This window comes from Centropristis striata, chromosome 20 (genome assembly GCF_030273125.1).
Source record: "Centropristis striata isolate RG_2023a ecotype Rhode Island chromosome 20, C.striata_1.0, whole genome shotgun sequence".
Taxonomy (NCBI): domain Eukaryota; kingdom Metazoa; phylum Chordata; class Actinopteri; order Perciformes; family Serranidae; genus Centropristis; species Centropristis striata.
The window spans coordinates 21,137,975-21,158,794 of record NC_081536.1 but is presented as its reverse complement, the minus strand read 5'-3'; positions in this window follow the sequence as shown (position 1 = coordinate 21,158,794).

The window sequence follows — 20,820 nt, the reverse complement described above, 5'->3', positions numbered from 1 at the left end:
ATACAGTAAATCCCCATGGACAATAAGCAAAACCTTTGAAAACTGGGCTTGGTATATTCATTGGGGTTAATTGAGAAGCAGCTAGCGGAAGCAGGTGACTGTGTCAGGTGACCTCAAAGGAGGGGAACTCACAGAGGGCAACTAGAGTGCAGGTGAGAGAGATCAGGGTCTGGGAGATACCAGAACAGACACACTGGAAATGGCAGGAGGGAGTGTCACCAGTACAGAACCTTTGCAAGGATGCCTCCAGATGCTGGTAAGGATACAATAGTTACACAGAGAATTGTTTAGGAAAGGGTTGACCCAGAGAAATGATGTGCAAGGTTAACCATGCTGACGAAGAGCCCCATGAACTCACAGCTTGGGTGAGTTGATTTGAAGAGGCAGGTAGCAGGTGGACAACCAATTTCCTATTGCCTGAGGTTATAACAAGCACAGGTGCAGTCACTGTAGTCAAGGGGATTTTGTGAGCACAGATTAGGGTTGCTCTGAAAGTCCTGGGCTCAGAAGAAGCAGCTATTCAAGTGGGCAGACAGGATTAGGGTCACTGGACCAGAAACTGGATCACAAGAGAACCAAACAGGCTGACACGATTCTGAGGGGTTAGAAGCTGGGGTACAGGGTTTGGCGGAGAGCATAAAGAGTGTAAGCTGATAATGAAAGGGCACAGACAGGGGGCAGAGATGTGAGGGAGACCAGAAGGAGATGCTGACTTTGGCTGCATATGGTTAGACACATACAGTAGGTTGTTTGTTCCTCCCCTATAACACTTCCCACAGGAGCTTTTCCTAAATTAGTAATCCTGCTGGTGGCAGAAGATAAACACGTCCCCACACATATACATAAAGCCTGATTTCCACCGGGCGCGTTACTACAGCGTCACGTCAGCGTCGCGTACGCCGTTGCAAATAGGTAACACTCTAATCAATGAGAGCATTTCCACCGGGCGCGCTGCGTAACGTTACAGCAGCGTCACGTCAGCGTCTCTACGCGAGCATTAGGTAGGACTTCTATTTCTCCGCGAGATGCTGCCAAATCGCGTGAATCTCAACAGAGCAGATCGCACCAGACAGGAAGTCCGACTCAGAATCAGCGTAAAACACTTCTGCCCCTTTCAAAATAAAACACAATACGCAGTTCATGCAGCCTAAAACTACTTCACATCAACATTATGTTATGACCGGGGCACCAGATCAGCAATCAATCAATCAAAGGGTCTCAGAGGATCGGCGACACGGACGACAAGAGACTGATTGTCGAAGTGGAACATCATACGATCATTTATGACATAACCTATTGTTTTTATAAGGATAGATGGTCAGATCAACATATCTTTCACATCAGAGAAGCAAAGTAAGTTGGTTGTTGTTGTTGTTTACTTTATACACACAGTTTATCCATAGACTGTATAAATAGAGTTTAGAGTTTATCACGGGATCTTGCGGTCTCCCGTATGGTCAGGATTATCACGTGATCTCGTTATCTCGCGTGTATACGACCGGCTCGCTAAGCTGACGTGACGCTGCTGTAACACGCCCGGTGTGAATTGACGCCGGGCAGAAGACACAGCAAAACCGCGGTGGAGACGTGCTGCTGCTGTAACGCGCCCGGTGGAAATCCCCAGTAACAGTCACAGTTTTAAACATGTGGTTAATGGGAAACAGTTGCATTTTGGTATGGTTTAAGGACCTAAACTACTTGCTTAGGTTTAGGGAAAGATCATTGTTTGAGTTAAAAGAAGTCCCTTTTTTCAACAAAACTTCCCTTTTGTGCATAATTATGTGACCGTGACGTAAAACACAATGTACTTGCATAAGTAATGTAGTTACGGCAGAACATTAGTTATATTAACTTGTAATAAGTTATCACTAGCCCTGGGGCAGTCTGTCCAGGGTATGCCCCGCCTTTTGCCCAGTGTTGGCTGGGATCGACTCCAGCCCCCCGCAACCCAAGTGCGGTTAAGCGGTTAAAGAGAATGAATGAATGACTGAATGAATGAATGAATAAGTTATCAATGATTTTTAGTTTAACATGGGATACAAACAGTTGCGTCCTGGATCAAAGTCCTGTGTTTGTTTGATCTATTCATCTACTCCAATCTCCTCCATACGCAGACTTTGTCGGTCTTTAAACTATATCACAGAGACTGGCCTCCCCTCAAAAACTTCAATGTAAGGCATTTGTACAGGCAGCAAAATATGACTCATATTTTCACTTTAGACTGTCCTCCATCGCCATCTTGCTGATGTAATAGTAATGATTGACAACAGTGCAGTAGAGAATTTAAATGCTGGATATCACACTTGGGACGGGAGGGGTTGAACAAGCGGGTTCATGCCCCATGTGAAAACAAAAGTAAACAACTTTTAACATTTTGACAACCAATCAAACAACCTATTTTCTCATTTAGGTTGGAGATCTTTGTATGACCCATCCATCCACACCAATTTCCTAACCAACACATACTTTTGTCACTCTTTAAATTACATAACCATGACATCCTTATTTGCTCAGTCATAATAACTATGGCCACTAGAGATTGCCAAGTTACAAACAACGTCTATAATAGTTCTAATAAGATGCTTGTAGAGACAAGCATTAGGGTCGTTTTGGAGAAGGACAGTAGCAAATAGAGACAAACTGGAGCTGACGCTTAGAGAAGGCAGAATCGACAGATGCAGGGTAGGGAATTGACATACTGGCAAGTTTTGTTGGCTCTGACAGCGACACTGGAACAAACTTTAAACGACAGACACAGTCAAGCTTTCTGGACGGAACAAGGCTCAGACTGTGAAATAGGAGAGACAAGCTGTTGTACAGACACAGGCTAAGAGGCAGCTATAACCTCATGCTGAGAAACAGTAACAGATTCATTCTCAGACACAGAGACAAGTTCAGCCAGAGAAGCAAAAGCAGATACACGTTTGGGCAGAGAAGCAGAGAAGGACCACTGGAAGGTGGGAATTTATAGGGGAGCAGAAGGAAAATGAATAGGTTGGAAGACAGAGGGATGGTTACCTTGCTGTCAGAAGAGGGAGATAAGCATTTAAAGGGAAACAGCAGGAGTGCGGGTCAGCAGAGAAACAGATAAGGTGGACCGAAGAAGTGAACGGCTGGTTAATGAGGTTAGAGAGGTTGATCTACCGAATGGGGAAACGTGTGAGCCGGCACAGTATGACTCTGAGGGGACTGCATCATGGACCCCATGTGGGACTTGCAAACCACAAGCAACACTCTTGGACGAATAGGGGCCATTAGTTAATATCCCTGAAAGATGACAAGCCAAGATCCCACAAATTCTGTCTCCTGGTACTGACAGCACTCCAGCTGATTTGCTGAATGCTGGCAGGCTGATGCTGTAGGACAGAGGGAACAGTGGTGAACTGACACACAAGGCTTTTATGGACCAGGGAACAGGATGACAGTAGCTGCAAGGATGTAAGCATAAAGCTAGCCAACACAGATGCAAAACATTTTTTTAGGATAAATCATAAATTGTCTACATATAATGCCATTTCTTCAGTGCTCAGTCCCTTTAAGTCAGTTTAGGGTTAAAGTGAAAGTTAATATCATAAATTATGATATTATGGAGATTATTTGCCAGTCACAGCATAAAGTCTATAAAAATGAAAATAGTTTTTAAATCAATTTCCTAAATTTATTTGTAAATACTATTACATATTAGCAGATCACCTAGTACAAATGAAAAATAATAATTTAAAAGGAAATGTGTCTTGATTTTCATCTCTTTTTTACCTCAATATTCTTTCTTTTTTATTCTCAATTGCTTTCCCTGAGTGATAATATTGTCATGATAATAAAGCATTTTTCAATAAAACTGGAATGAAAGAGGTAGAGAGAGGAAAGGAAAGAGCCCTCTACACAGGGAGGTAAAAGCTTCAGCCCCGTTCATTCATAATTCAGAGGAGCTGCACCCCGGGGTGCCTTTTAGAAGCACAGCCATTCTCACACCTGTCAATCACACACTCCTGCTAACACTATCTCTGAGAGAGCTATGCAGATGATATACAGTATAAGCTGAATAAATGTATAGACTGAAATTGAGGCAAAGGATGCAAGTAGAATATATAAGTCATAGACCATGCAAGAAGACTTTAAATTAAAGGGAAAAAAACACTGTAAATACTTACTTATGTAGTCAAATTTGTCGTGTCATGCTCCATATTTCCTACACTAACCAAGCCAACGATGCATGCAGTAAAAGTCATGTTTAAGCAGCTGTTTCGCAAAGTAACATCAGTCAGTGCATTTTTTTTTTTTTTTTTACCACTTTTGTAATCAAAGCATGGAATAATACAAATTGTTTAAAAGTTTTTTTGCCTTAAATGTTTCAGGGTGAATTCCCCTATTACTGGGTAATATTTGTACACACTCCCCTCAGCCTACAGGCAAAGGAGCGTGCTGCAACGCTGCAGGGATGCATTTTATAAGACTGTCACCGTGATTATGATAATGGTGCACTGCTGTTTTCAAATAGGACCATTTACATTTTAGTATAATTTGGATGTGGCAGTGTAAAATATGGGAAAGACCTTCTGCTAAAGACAGCAATTTATCATGAAGTAACAAAGGGAGATCTCTCACACACACACAAAGGATATACACTACCTAGAAAAAAAAATAAGCCCAAGTCTAATATATATTCTCAAGGCTCCCCCCTAACGAACACACACCCACTCACACCTGTGCGCGCACACACACACACACACACACACACACACACACACACACACACACACACACACACACACACAACTTTAACATCACCATCATGCACAATCATGCATAAAAAGCCAGAAGGCAAATATTCTGCAGTGGTAAGAAATTGTCCTCAAGGAGCAGCGTTTAGTTCAGATTAAACCTGAGTGCTGTGATTCTTCTGGACACCTAGCTGAGGTAAAAAGCCACTAATGCACTTGTTACTCTAGCTACTACATAACATGTTACGTAAAAGTGGCGAGTTTATCACCATCACAAAAGAAGTAGGGAGCTTCATTAAACGTAAATAAAATTACGTTTAAATGTTACAAAACATTTAAATTACATTAAATGTGTAAAGGGTGACAGTACTACAATACACACAAGCACCAAGCTGGAAAAATGTTTTACATATTTTATTTTACATTTATAACTGGTGCTGCAGTTATACAGAAAATACAGACAGTGGTGGAATGTGAGAAAGAGAAGACAGAGAAGAAAACTGCCAAGCACTTTGAGAAATAGCTATTTCAACACCTAAAAAATGACCAGTCACTGACTGTGGAAACCCAGCATGACTCTAAAGTTGAGGGCAGCCTCTTCTCATATAAAAGGAGCCTCACCTCTTTATCTTTAGACCAGAACATCCCTATAGAGTGGCCATTTACTGTCTCTTTATGTTATAAATGCTCTTTCACACAAGGTAAGTCTGAAAAACTGCATGTTAAAATATTATTTAAAGACAATAAACTTTTGCATACATTTCAGCTTTAAAAACTTTGTCTGACTTTCATTCAGACCCATGTCTGTCCAACTGTTGCTCTCCTCTGGCTCTTTTATTGACTGTATCATGTGTGTCTGCAAGCCTGTCTGATGTGCAAATTTGCATACATTAACAGTAAACAGACTGTTGATTGTCTTTAAAATTTACAATGTGTGTGAGCATGTGTTGTTACTATAGTAACCAGTTGAGAGTTGATAGAGCTGGAAATGAGCAGCAATTGGCAGATGGATGTACTGCATAGAAGAGATGAATATATGTGATCTCCATGCATGAGAGATCATGCACGCACACACACACACACACACACACAAATTTATGGTAAACCAATGATTATTTAGATCCTGCAGAATTGTTCTTTTTGCATGAACACAGTTATATTTGCACACACACACACACACACACACACACACACACACGTCGGCTGGAGCAGGCTGGAGGTGAGTAAGCTCGCCAAAAGGGACATCTATAAACGCAATGCTGCATAATTAACTTAATCAAACAGTCTTGATTAATCAGGTGCAAAACTGGAAGGAGGCTGCTCTCACAGGGATTTTGCTCACAGCACCTTTAGGTGAACACGACCCTGATGGGGCCTAATGTCAGCAGCTCTGTGAGTGCCTCTTATTCACAAAATATGCAGAACCACATGTCAGATGGCCATGAGAAGAAAAAGGAAAAGGTTTGGGGTCCCATCTTTTGGGAAAAACACAATGAGACTGTCCTCACAAGAAAACAAAAAGCACATTTGTTCAAAAGATTTACCTGACAAGGACTCCATGCAAATTATGACCCATTTCAGCCATAAACAAAGGTGAAAGAATGCAGTGTGACATTGTTGTTAGTGTTGCAAAACCTTTTAGGCTGCCGGGTGATTTGTAAACAGGAGAGCGCTGACAATTTCCAGTTTTCTGCCACAGTTAAAAATGTTTTAAAATCACAAGTGCAATCTTAACCAATTGTTTCTATGCCTTAACGTAACGGAACCTCATCCACAGCAGAGCAGCAAATGGTCAGTAGTCATAATTTTGGAGGGCAAAAAAGAATGTCGTATTATGAGGTTTTGTTTGATGGAAATCCCATTTCATTTTTACCTGGTATGTAGTAACGGATGTTGAAAGTGAAAGTGTTTTTCTCTCAAAAAAAGTCTATGTTCAAACTTGCAGGCAAAAGTGGCACAAATCACGTGGACTTTTTGGACCTTTTTATTTCTGATTTTGGGCCACTTTCATTTATGGTTCTTAATCAGATACAGATACTGAGACTAATTAGAAACTGTTTTGCAATACAACCTCAAGTCCGAAATTGAAACATATTTTACATTTGTGTAAATGTGTGCTGGCCGGAGTCACTCATCACTCGGTGAATGCAAACATGGAAGGCAGCTGTGGTGGAAGTTCATTGGAGGGGTGAGGCGTTACACCTCAGACATATTTGGGGTGACACTTCTGTCTAAGCAAAGCTCGAGGAGTCGTATTGCAACCTATCTGTGTTTGAAGGCATAGTGAAAGAAAAAGACGAAGAACGTTGCTACTGTGTGAGACAAATTCAAGCAATAAGCTAAATATATACACTGCAAAGCAACTTATGCATGATAGCCTACTATAAATGTTTTGTCAGTTTCATCCATGTTTACTTATGTACTTAGTGTGCAACGTCTTTGGTATTGTTCCTTTTTGCATGCAGGTCAGTCAGGGACCGTGACAAGTTCACACTGGAATTTGATATTGGACACATTTTTTTGTGTGAACCAGCCAAATAAAAAAATCTGACCTGAGCAATAAATCCGGATTAAGCATTAAGGCTTGCAGTGTGAAAGTAGCCAAAGACTCCTGCTGTGCATTTTTCTTGTGTGACATGAGCAGACATGATTGTGGTTCCCTTCTGCTGTACCGGGTGTTGCACCTGTTGCAAGGCCACTTGATTGGCTCAGGACAGGTGCAAAACATGCCCACTCACTGACACTGTGACCCTGGTGTCATGTTGTCTAAGTTTAGCCATTGAAAAAATTGTCAATTGTCAAACACATATAAGCATACTGGAGCGTTGATTCATCCAAAGCATCCATTCCTGCAACTGTTGTTTGTATGCATTTAAATGAGGCATAATGTTCATAATATTTGACAAGCTCCAGTTGCATAACACTAAAAACAAAAAAGGAGAAGAAGAAAAGAGAAACTGTAAAAACAGCTTTGCTGAAAGGTTGTCCTCTCTGAGTGCTGAGGTTTCTGTAGGGCAACGATGATCAGTCTGCCGAACTGGATTAGTCTGAAATGTCAGGAGAGGAAAACCCAGAACAGAGGTGAAATGAAAGAGGGGAGAGTATCAGACATCAGCTTTGAGGAGAGACCAGCCGGCAGTCTGCTGTGTCCTAAAATACTGACGAGAGACCAAACACACGCACATACACACACACGCACACACACACACACACACGCACGGACACATGTACACCTTGCATGTGTACATAATATTGACACCCATCCTCTTCTCTTTTTCTCTAAGGCAGACAAAGACAGAATAACTGCAGACATGCATTTGGTGAGCAAACATCCAACCACAGATTTGCAGCATGACTTGCAACATTGTGCGATGTAGGGCGGTGCAGGCAGAGGACCTCTCTGATGGTCGGAGACTTTGGACTTAAGGCGTAGTAAAAGGGGCATCTGAGCTCATCCAACCACAGTGTGTGTTGTTTCAGATAACATGAAACTTGACCTTTGGATGATTAAACATTAAATGGGTATAGTTGACCTCAGGGGGGAAGCCAATTTTTACACATCACACGCACATGAAAAATACACACAAACACACTAATTTTACCTTTCTGTGTCTACTAGAGCTGTCATTACAGGTTTGGCCAACACAGCCAACACAGGGTGAAGGTTTATACCTTCTGAGGCAACACAGAGGTCACTACCCTCGCATGTCTCTGTGAATGTGTCAGTGTCACAGAATTAAAAAGCACCGAAACTCACACACACTTCCGAATAATGACAGTGAGAGGTAACTAGCTTCTGTGTCCTTTTATATTGTATGTGTGTTTGCAGCATACTCATCTTTCTGCACAACTGAAGAATGGCAAAACTAACAGAGCATCTAGAATAATTTGTATTTCACTTTATTTTGGTATGTAATGAAAATATAGGGGAAAATTTAAGAGTGAAATCAAGCATACTACATGCTAACAAAGATTAGAAATCTGCAGGACAAACGGGATGTTCTCACAGAGCAAACTGAGCTAAAACTATATTACATATATATATTAGGGCCGGGACTCGATTAACAAAATAAATTAAATTAATTAGAGGCTTTGTAATTAATTAATCGAAATTAATCACATTTTAATCGAATATAAATATTTCACCTGAGAACAGTGACAAGAAATTTTTCTCACACAGATTTTTAGTATATCATTAAATAATGACTGGATACATGAGCTTAAGCAACAAAAATATTGTTTTTTGTAACAAAATTTCCCATCCACGGGGCCAACCAAAGCGGTCTCATCAGCTTCTTCATTCATGTTCACTGTGGTTTGTTGTTGTCTGAACTCATGAACGCTAGTTGGTGCCAGGCTAAGAATTTCGCCATTTTAGGGGCAAGGCCATTTGGCCTTCCCGTTCACATTTTTTTAAGGGCACAAAGGCCACATGACAGGGCACAAAGGCCGTTTGGTTAAATTACGCTGGTTTTACCTTTCAGATTAATACCTTAACATTCTCATTCACCAAGAAACATTAATTATGTATTAAAACATTTGTTTTAATTCAAAAACATTGCAAAACATATCATATTATAAAACATTGCATTAAGAGAGACTGTGAGTATGGGAGAGAGAGAGAGAGAGAGAGAGAGAGAGAGAGAGAGAGAGAGAGAGAATGTGTGTGTGTGAGAGAGAGAATGTGAAAGATAATGTGAGTGAGAGAGAGAAGCTGAAACAGTGTGCAAAGCCTGGCCATAGAAGTGAGAAGGTCCAGACAAATACTACTAGAGAAAGACAACAGCAACCACTGTGACCTAAACACAGAAGAATCAGAGATACACTTTCTCCTGACACAGTGCAGTGCACAATATATTAAATATATTAGAAAGAACCTTTTTGGAAAATGACAAATGAACATGTTTTGAAAAGATGGCAAATGCATATATTTTGAAAAGATGGCAAAAATGAATCTCCTGCCTGAGTTCATCTAAGAGTAAAGAAAGAGAAATGCCTCCTCCTGCCATAAGAAAGGAACCTGCTGAGGTGGAATTTACATCAGCTAAATGTCGACCCCTTGTCCCTGAGGTAGGGAAGACGTTAGCGATATCCCAACTAGCTAGCTGTCGCTAGTTTTCATGGCGCAAAAATGTAACATTAAGGAGTGAATTTTAAATAGGCTAATATAATGGTAATTACCTATCAATAGTACTTTCTATAAAAACGTTAATGTTAAGTCCTGTCAAATACTACCACATACTTCAGTTACAACAAATCAAAACAGCTTGTCCCGCTAGCTTACCTGTGCTGCGCATCAACACATGGCTCAATGAATATGCAAATGAGCCATGTGTTGTTGCGCATGTCTGAAGGACTGGAGTGGGTCAGGGTTTGACCACTAGGATGGCTGTATGATTCCATAAGCCCACCAAGCGTCACTAGTGTTGTGTTTATACTGGAACTTTGACAGGGGGGCAAAGGCCTCCTTGGCCGTAAATTGAACATTTTTTCACAGGGCATCAAGGCCAAAGTGCGGGGCAACGGCCGTCGTGAAATTCCCACCCTGGTTGGTGCTCCAGTATAATCGGTCCGTCTGAAACTCACTCAGTGAGAGACGTTCCGCGGTGCAAAAATAAGTGCGATTAAAATGCGTAAATTTTTTTAAAGCGTTCATTTTTGTGCAATTAATTAATCTTAATTACCACGTTAAAGTCCCGGCCCTAATATATGTATTAGATATAGATGTATTACAGTGATCATATTGGTTTGCATTCACAGAAGCCAACTACTAAAAATTGGCCGAACTACATCCCACATGTTTGTTTTTCATATTTGTATCATATTAAACGTATGCCAGGAAAAAATAATCATGTCTTCATCTCTCTCTCCTCTCACTCTGTCTCACCTGCAGCCACTCCTCTGTTATTGGGGACAGCCTAAAATAAGGGAACTATTTGGGGTGGGGGCTGAGCTAAAAAAAAAATAGCCCTAGGCTCCTCTCTTTTCCTCCTCCCTCCTTTCTCCTCTCTTCTCCTTTCCAGTAGCCCTGGGCTTCAGTAAAAACAGAGCAGTGCAAAATGAAATAGTACTCACTGGAGCAGGAGGACACTGAGCCGAGCATAAAATGTGCTGCATTACAATAAACTAAGGTCAAGCAGAGCAAATTTTAATACTTATATAAACTACATTGCAATCGTATAGTAGATAGACGACATAAGAACTAAGTAAAGAAGACACACAGGGAGCAAAACAGCAGTGAATACAATAATAAAGGCATAAAACAGTTCCATTGAAATAGTTTCTACTATTGGCAAATAACAATCTGACAGATGGTGTCCAAGAAAATTGTTTTGCAAATATATCGGACTTCCCATGATTACAGGAACTTCATTATCATGAAATGAAATCAGGGTGTCACCTTACAAAAGCCACACTTCCTCTCTAAAGTGACTGAAAGTAAAAAACACTTCTATTCAGAAATTCAGGAAGTACTTCTCATCATCGAAAGAAACAAACAGCCTGTCAGTCTGCAGCAGAAGCCCAACAGCTTCACAGAAAGCTGACATTAGAGAAATAACAGCAGGTGACTGTCCTTCATTCAGAAATATAAGAGAGACTGCAGTTTCCTGTGTTATGGTTTTCTAATTTTCCTTATGCATGAACAAGTCTTACTGCTGAAAACTTTGATGGATTCAAATTATTTTAAAGATGTAAATGAACAAGAACAGCTCCACCAGCACAGATAAATGACACACCTGCAGTGTTCCCCAAATCAAATCATCTTAGCGGACAAAAACAAACGTATAGATCAGGACCAGCCTATAGTTTCTCTGTGTGGTCATTTGAAGCCAATCACAAACAGAGAGGTAGCAGGGAGAAAAACACACCAGAGTGATGATGTGAAATGAACAGAGCTCTGCAGAGCAGAAAAGAACAGATCAAAAGGAAAGGAAGGAGAGCAAGCAGAAAGGAGAGGAAAGATTGATGCAGTGCAGGTGCAGTGCAGCCCAGTTAACAATAGAGCCGATACAGGAGAGCAGGAAGGAGTGAAACATGCTTCAGGTACGATAAAAGCTTGTTAGAAATCAAATCCACTGGGATTTTTTTCTATCGATAAATACTGTGGGGGGGAATGTGGACAGATGAGAAAGAGAGAGAGAGGAAGAAAGAAAAAGACCAGATGATGGAAAGGGACAATGTATAAAGTATATTATAAAAGAAAGGAAAGAAATGAAACCAAAAGAAGTAAGTACGGGAACGGAGGAAGGAAGGACAGAATAAAGCGATAGAAAGAAACAGATGAATAGTGGGACAAAGACTATTCTAATTGTCTTACAAGTGAACAAACAGCAGATATAATGAAAAGCAAACATGTCCCCACTGATGACAGATGTGTCCCTGAATGAGTTGAGAAATACAAAAGGAATAATATTTGGACAATGTTCGCTGTTGCAGCATGTTTTAAGAACATCAATCTCCTGTCCTGCATTTTTCATCCGCTTTCCCATTCATCACTCTCTCTCTCTCTCTCTCTGTCTCTCTCTCTCTCTCTCTCTCTCTCTCTCTTTTATTTATCTAACCTTTGCATCTGTTTCTCTTTTCCTCTCATCTCCCTCTACCATATTTTGTTTTCATCCTATCTATCCCTCCTTTCTGCCTCCACATTTCCCTCTTTCCCTTCATATTGCTTTTCATCACCATCCTGCCCTTTTATAACCTCTCCTCCTTCTTCCCTCTTTTCTGCACCCATTCTCTCCTTTTGCTTCCTCTCCTACATTTCCCTCTGCTCTTATCTGACCAAACACCCCCCCGCCCCCTCACCCTCCTACACTTTATATTTTCTTTCCTTGCTTCATCTCGTCATTTCCACCTTTTCCACTCCTCTTTTTCCTTTCTCCCTCTCTCTCCCAGGCTGCCTTTCTCTCCCCGAAAGATCCAAAGCTTTGTTCATTACCTGCACTACAAACAAGGTTGACATTTACACAAGTGCTAATCACAGTGGACATGTCTCTGATGTTTCCGGTCAATCTGAGCACACACACACACACACACGCACGCACGCACGCACGCACGCACGCACGCACACACACATATATAGAAACACACATGTGCACACAGACAAACAGACACAGAGGCGAATTGCTGAGAGAAAATGTTTCTTATAAAGTCTGCTCTCTCGCTGCTGACTTGCAGTGATGCAGTAAAGTAAAAATACAGTTTGCAAACTTTATGTGAAATTGTAATCTAAATTATATAATTTCAACCAAGAACCTGGAGCAATGTATTAATCCCCTATATCTATCTTCTGCATTATAATACTATTTATAATACCCTTTAGTGTAATTTTCACTGTGACTAAGTTTTGGACACTGGTCTTACAGAACGATTTTCTCGTCAATTAGGAAACCTGCAGGTAGAGCTGATCTATAGGAACATACACTCTCATTTATACTGAAAATATCTTTATAATAGCCTGCATTTCTCTTGAGTGTCTAATGTAAGTGTGTGTGTGTGTGTGTATGTGTGTGTGTGTGTGTGTTGTTAATCACCATGTACCTCTTCATTACATTATGAGGCCTGCAGGAGGGAGCTGCAGGCAGATAGTGAATTGTAGTCTGGAGCTGGCATTAAAATAGTGGGTTGTTCTTGGAAAAAAAATGGTTTGCATTAACTCTTAGAGGCTAACAATAGACCTCTGTTTATCTTTTTAGGAGGGTCTTTAGGGGGAAATAGCAGGTCAACAGCATATGCAACATAGAAGTGGTATACATCAGGTGAAAGCTGGGAACCTAAAGCTTAATCTGAGATGCGGCTAAGCACTGTGTGTCAAGTTGTTCTAGTGATAAATCTGTCACAGAAATTGTGTTTTGGTAAGGTGCCTATTCAAATTTTGTCTTAATATCTTGGAACATTATCATTGAAGTATATGATGGCTATCCCCTGCTCAAATATGGCTCTAATGTTGTTGCAGCAATTTTTGGGTTGATACCATTTGTAATACAGATTTAATGCTAAATTTAACCATTTTTGACCACCCAAGAAATCATCAAAAATGTATCAAAATCCCTCCAAAATAACACATTAAGACACCAAGAAAAATTCATGCTGTGATCCATGCTGACACTTGACATTTGGAGATTTCTGCAAGAATTGCTTGGCATTGGATGACGAGCACTTCTGTTCTGGAAACTGCTGAGAAACCCCCTTATTGTCAGTACACCTCATAAAGCCATACATCCTCTGATAGGTTTTTAGTTTAGGCTGTGAAGTTTAATGAGGCTGTGATTGTCCTCGAGGTCACAACAGGTCATTTTATACAGTGAAGTCAAGTTTTAAAAATGCCCTTGCTAAAATGAAATGGCTACTATGTGGAATAAAAATCACCACACATCAGTACAACTGGGCTCATTGAATCCACAAGAGTCTCCATTTTCTGATTCATTAAATTTCAAGACTGTTCAGTTACAGCGTTATTCAGAAATATTCAAATACACTATTTCTAAGAATGGGTGAAAATAATGTCTCTATACTCTAAAAAAAAACTACATTGGATTAGCATAAAGTGGGCATGTCTGTGAAGAGGAGACTCTTGGCCTCTCATAGAGCATACATTCAGATGTCTTGAGGTCAGAGGTCAACAGAGACCATAATAATGGCCTTACCAGTTTTTCAAATTTTTGAGCATTATTTGACCCGTTTCTCGAAAATCTTGCATGGAATTTTTTAAATCTATGGATGCCTTAGGTCGTCTAGTTTATGACACCAATATCTTCAGAAACACCTGACTCTTCTTACTATTAAAGTTTGATAACATTGATAATTTAGAGAGTTACGGCCACATAGTGAATAAAGCTATTCTTTTCCAAATCCTACTTGTTCAGTGAAAAATCTCTATGATCTTTTGTCTTTCCAGATATTGATCATGCAAGGCACTTATGCTTTAGCAGCTGCTCCGTTGCCAGATTAAAAAGGACCCACATCTCTCATTGTGATGTACATGAATTGATTACAGACCTCCTAAGTACTCTGACTTGGCATATCTCTTTAAAAAGAAATGTCCTATGTGTGCATGAAATAGTGGAGAGTAGTGCCTCTCAGATGGCATAAGTGCTCTTTATGTTCTCATTTTAGTGTTATTTAGTCTGGGGAAATAACACTGTACATCCATCTTCTGGCAGCTAATTAATCAGCAATTTGGCAGGAGATTGTGAAAATGTCTTTTGACTCTGAAGTCTATTGTCAAAGAATTTCCTGGCATGTGCATTATATAAAAACATGGAAATCAGTGCTCAAGACTTAAAAGTTTGAGAAATACATTTTGCCATTATAACTGATAAGACGGCGGATTACTTGAGTAGGTTGACATTTAAATAGCAGAGGCAGGGGGTGAAGTATATTCCACTCAAAATCACATTTTTCCATGTTAGACAGCTGCTGATTAGGGTGCTTGTCACACTCACATTATCTCCTGGGGTGTGTCCTTAAGACCATCCACACCTGATAAAGAAGCCTGCAGGCCATGGTGGTGGCAGAACTTAAACTAAACACACACACAAAGTAAACTATGATTAGTAAAAAGTAAAAAATATGTTACTTAAAACGATTCATATGATATTCTGAGAAGACATTATTGAGCAGCAGCTAACAGTTGTAACTTTACCACTAATGCGGTGGTCACTAATGCCATTTCTTTCAACCATGGCCAAAATAATCACTATCTCTGATTTCTAACATCATCCCAAGGTGCACACAGCTTGGTGATTGCCACCGCTTTCTACAGGTCTGGATGACTGTTGCTACCACAGATATATGTACCTAAAATAAACAGATATTTTTGTGATTCAATCGCAATAAGAAGATCAAAACGATGCTGAAATTATGACATCATCATGCCAACTTGCAAAGTTTATATTGATGCTTTTGCAGCTTTTAGAATTGATGAAGCTGAATTGATTTAGGCTCAATTAAAGCTGTACTATGCCAGTGAATCTTAAAAACAATAATTTCTTCTTTAAGTTAAGAAGACTATATTCCTAATGAATACACAGTGTACTCTAATGTCTACAAACCAATGTTCAACACTGGTTTTTATATGAACTCAACTCTTTTTTTTTTTTTTACTGCATTTTCCTCATCTGTCTGACAAAAAAGCTCCCCATTGTTAAATCCAGAGGCCACATTAAATATATTCAATCCATTATTGCTCACAATTGAAATAATTAGATAAACAGCATAAGATGGGCTGGGAGGCAGGGCCTTGGACTTAGGTATTTAAGTGTCTCAGAGCAGAAGAAATCATTTAAGATTAGTTTTGCTTGAGGAGTCAGCAATTGAATGGTATTTTGAACTAGTTAAGCTCAACACAATTCAAAATACCACATGTTCCAGTTTTGTCGAAAGAGAAAAGGCCAAATTAAAATGTATCCAGGGATGTTTTACCAAGCGTGCCAAGAGGCTTCTCCCCAATTAATCACATTCTCCCAGTTCAACTCATTCATACCTCCGAGATGGTGAGGACAGCCACAAGTGTTGGCACTTCAGCAGGTCCATTAAAACTGCTGGGAGTTTTGCTCAAGCCGACAAGTACCAGAGTTTAGTTTCTGAGAGAGAACAGAGCTCCACACACTTCTCTTGCCAGACTTTCATAGCTAGTTGGGGCCTAAATGCGTCATCCTACATGCAATATTTTGCAGTCTTGATTAAATAAAATATTCTGTGTGTATATGAATGCAACACTTTAAAAAAGCAATATGTTGATGACTGATCTGAAAAGTGAGAGAATGGGAACAGATAGTGTTAAGAGGTGTTAAATGAGGTGTCTGAGTCTGACGATGTTGTATTTAAATAGGTCAATTATGGTGAATTCTGTTCAGAACGATGACTTTCATCATGTCCAAAGGTAGCCACCACAGTGTGTGGTGATTAAGTGTTTGCAGCTAAAAATTGCTGGGAAAAAAACATTTCATCTTCAGGAAAACGGGTGCTGAACTACAAAGCAGTTTTCAAAGTCTCATAGCAACAGTAAGAGTCATGACCAGCACTTTCCCCAGCTGCTGACAAGCACCGTTACATAATCAGAGGTGCTCCGTATATGGGTCCTTACCTCTCAAGTGTGTACTTATACGTTTCTACAAATGGATTTATACATAGGTGATTGGCCGAGAAGCCCTCATGCTTTTATATAGTTCTAATGGTACATATTAGAGAAGGAACAAGAGTCCACTTATGAGGAAAAGGTGAACGATAGAACAATGAGATATGACGAAATGTCTTGTGTAACAGCTGCAATGCATCCTGAGTGCAACAGTGGGATTAGTCCACATTTGCATGTTTTACGTGCCAGAGAGACAATAACTTGATTTCCACAGTATATTGATATTAATCAATAAATGACTTAAGGTCATTTTAACTACATGGTTGAATAATCACCTTTATGCTTGTGTTTAAAGTTAGCCTTTCAATAGAAAAGAAAAAAATTGTGACTAGTTACTTTTCTTCACCCTGAGAACAATGCATGTGAAAATAATATTTTTCACTAAAAAGGGAGAGTTGTGAATACTCATGGAAACCATTTCCATTCAGATATCTTGAGGTCAGAGATAAAGTGACCATTTTGAAAAAATGGCCATAATTTAGCCCTCACTTTGGAGCATTATTTAGCCTTCCCATGACATGACATGGTTGATATTAATGGGTTCGATCTTCAATATCTTCTCTGTATCTTTAAACTCAGCCTGCTACAGCACAGAACACTTACTTTAAAAATAAAATTAATCCCAGTCTCTCGATTATTACACCTATTTTGACAGCATTAGCTAAAAACAACAACATTGACACATATTTTTAGCCCCAGTAAACACTGACACACTGAAGTTAAACATCAAAGGATTTTTGCAAAACCCTACACTGTGCTTTATGACAACATTTATTTTCCTTCCAGTCCAATTTTAAAATTCTCACACTCCACAATATCTGTACTTACTACTATATTTAAGGGTCATGGTTGTGGTTAATAAAAAGGATAACACAAGAGACACAGGAGACACCAAACTTGTAAAGTATGCACCTTAAAGTTAAAGGTGCATATAATGTTTATAGCTATTTTATTTGTTTTGTTTAATATCTTGTTTGATTTTTATTTATTTCCCGATAACTTTTTTCCTTTGCACTTTTGACCCTTGAGTTAATTACACTGGTGTGGTATCAATAAAACTTTATCATAATATCTTATATTGAGATTGATGTTGGAAGGTTAAATCATGAGGGGCAAGTCCTCCAATATTGATGCAATAACTCGGGATGCACGGCAGGCTTATAGCACACATGTGTAGATTATGTTTGCTCATACGTTTATTAGCAAACGATCAAATCCTGCGAAGACGGTCTTCATAACTTGGGGTTTGGATTTTATCAGATGCAGTCCTGATCTATCCTATATTCACAGTCCTCAGCTTTTGAAATTCATGTTTTATTACATTTTAAAAAGAAATATCTCGTGAAAATGTCTCAATAATTTCCTCATCTTGTTCTCAGTGGTTGAGAAATGCTGTGACTACATATATCTGTTTCAAAAACATTTGTTTGATGAGAAAATATAGTGATAAACCTTCAATCCTAATCTTGTGCCTTATAGAGACACGGTGAGGTATGATGTGAAGAGGAGGGGACTAGTGTGTTGAAAAGCATATAGCCTGAATCAGTAAACTGCAGTATCCTGTACGCCTTTGACTTTTAAACAGCAGAGGATCCGCTGTATTCTGTTTAGGTTGTTCCTTTACATCATTTTCTCTTTATTATGGCTCATTTTATTTCATTGGCCTTTTACAATATCTCAATCCGCACATTATGTCCATCCAAACATGAAGCAATGAGCCATAACACACTGTCATTTACAGCGATAGCAGCACTCAGAGGTGTTGTTAAGCACAGTGTGAAAGGCTGTTGTGCATGCACTTTCAAGTGTTTACTGGGATTCTCCATAAATGTGACTCTGCCAATCAGAACTAATGACCAGAAGTGACTCTTCTTCTGATGGTGCTGACATCTTTCTTTTGAACCCGAGAACAAGACAGGAAGAACTCACAGAAAGCTATTTGTCTGCCGCGCTGTCCCCGTTTCAACTGGTCTTTCAACTTTTTAGGGCTGCAGCACATTTGAGTACAACAGCAGAATTGCAAAGCGCAATAAATTATAGAACACATTGCTTGAAAATGTCACACAAGGGCGTGATCATACAAGATAGCCTGCATACACAGTGAGCAGCTGGATTCCTCACAGTCTACATAGTATTTATAGTTTTTTTCCCCCCCAGTAAGCATTTTGTGATAAACCTGTTCATGAGAAATACTTTATTACTGAAGTTTCCTTTTAAGGAGAACTGAGCTTTATTAAAAAAGTGAAGTACTCAACTTCCCAAATGTTTTGTTTAAACCAAAGTGACTGTGGACATGTTTGAAATGAACATATTGTAAACTTTCTGCTGCCTTGTAATTCTGTTGTAAGAAGTCTTTGTAATGCATCCAAGTCAAACAGTCCAGTCTTCAACTGAGTGCTTCTAGAGACTCATGACAATGCTATGCCACAGGAAAATGAGGCTCTTCAAACTAATTGTCAAGTTATTAAAATATAAACCTGCATTTTTAAATCCATATTTATTTTAGAAGTTTAGTTTTTCTCTTCCCTGCCTTGTGCTGGTGCATGGCTACATTTCTCACAGGGTCACTGCTACCAGCTGTCAATCATGCATGTACCAGCATTTGCAAAAAGTAGGAGCTGTTCATTCTATTTGCCCAGGATCCTGGAAGATATATTCAATTTATTTTGTGCACAGACAATGTTCGGTAACAAACTCACTCCCAATTCGTCAGATACCAAAATTTTTACAGCCCTCTGTGTGTTATACTGATGCACTAGGCACCTTTAAGCATGTGTATGCAACATGCCTGGCTTTCGACGCTAAGAGTAACAAACGTAATACCAAGAGAATAAGGTGAGGAGGTATATACCAAACAAATCTCTGACTTTTACCCATGATAACGGTGTCCTGTGCGAAACCAAGAGTTAAAGTGGCGCAGTCATTGTTTTTCCAGCTCAATCCTGTTTTTTTACTCTAACCTTAGTGAAGTGTTTTGATTGCCTACAATTAAGCATTCTATGTGAACATGGAACTTTAGTTTGAAAAGCCACTATGCATGTAACTATGGGTATTACAATATTTAGAGCCGTTTGCCATGACTAACTGAAGAAAAAGCCACGATTTCTCAGTAAAAGTGTTGGAATAATTCAAACTAATGGCTACATCATTAACCTATATTAATGTTACATGATTTGTTGAAGACGAGCTGGTTGGTTTGGCTAAAGTATGTGTGGCGAACTGCTCCATCTCAGTTTAATAGGACACAGCAGCGGCTTCCCTCAGCTTTTTTTTATTTAAAGGGGTTATGTGGCCCTGAACCAGAAATTCAACACATTATTTCCATTTTAATAGGGTGGTAGAGCAGGTAATCTATTTATCACAGGGAGATTCGATCCCTTGCTCCTTCGGTCCACATGTGAAATGTCCTTGAGCCGGATACTGAACCCTAAATTGTTCCTGATGGTGCAGCAGCCAGGACCTTACATGGCTGCATGGCAGAGTGTGTGTGTGTGTGTGTGTGTGTCAATGAAAGGCAAATTATGCAATCCATTCCCTTTAATAGGCCTTCAGTGGTGTTTATCATGTATACACAGCATCCTGCTGAGCCACCATCAAACTGTTTACTGCTGCAGGCTGCATTGCAGTGCTGTGCATATGAACATGTGCCCTTCGCAGCTTCAGAAGATTTCACTGAATGTATTGTGACTGACAAGACGTCTCCCCGTAGGAAATAATTAAACAGGCCGTATGACTGTGAGGTTAACAAGCATGCTAATTGGAAATGAGCCCATTGGATGAGGTTGACTTAGCTGGCCGTTTGTATCACCGTCTCTCCTTTGTTTCTTGTTCATCTGTTCCTCTCTCATTCACTTTTTTCGTCTCCTCCGCGATACGCCCCTCCCTCTCTGTTTTGCAGTATTTCTGTAGTGCTGCCCCACTTTCAAAGCTAGAGAAGAGAATAAAAAAGAGAAAGCGCAGCAT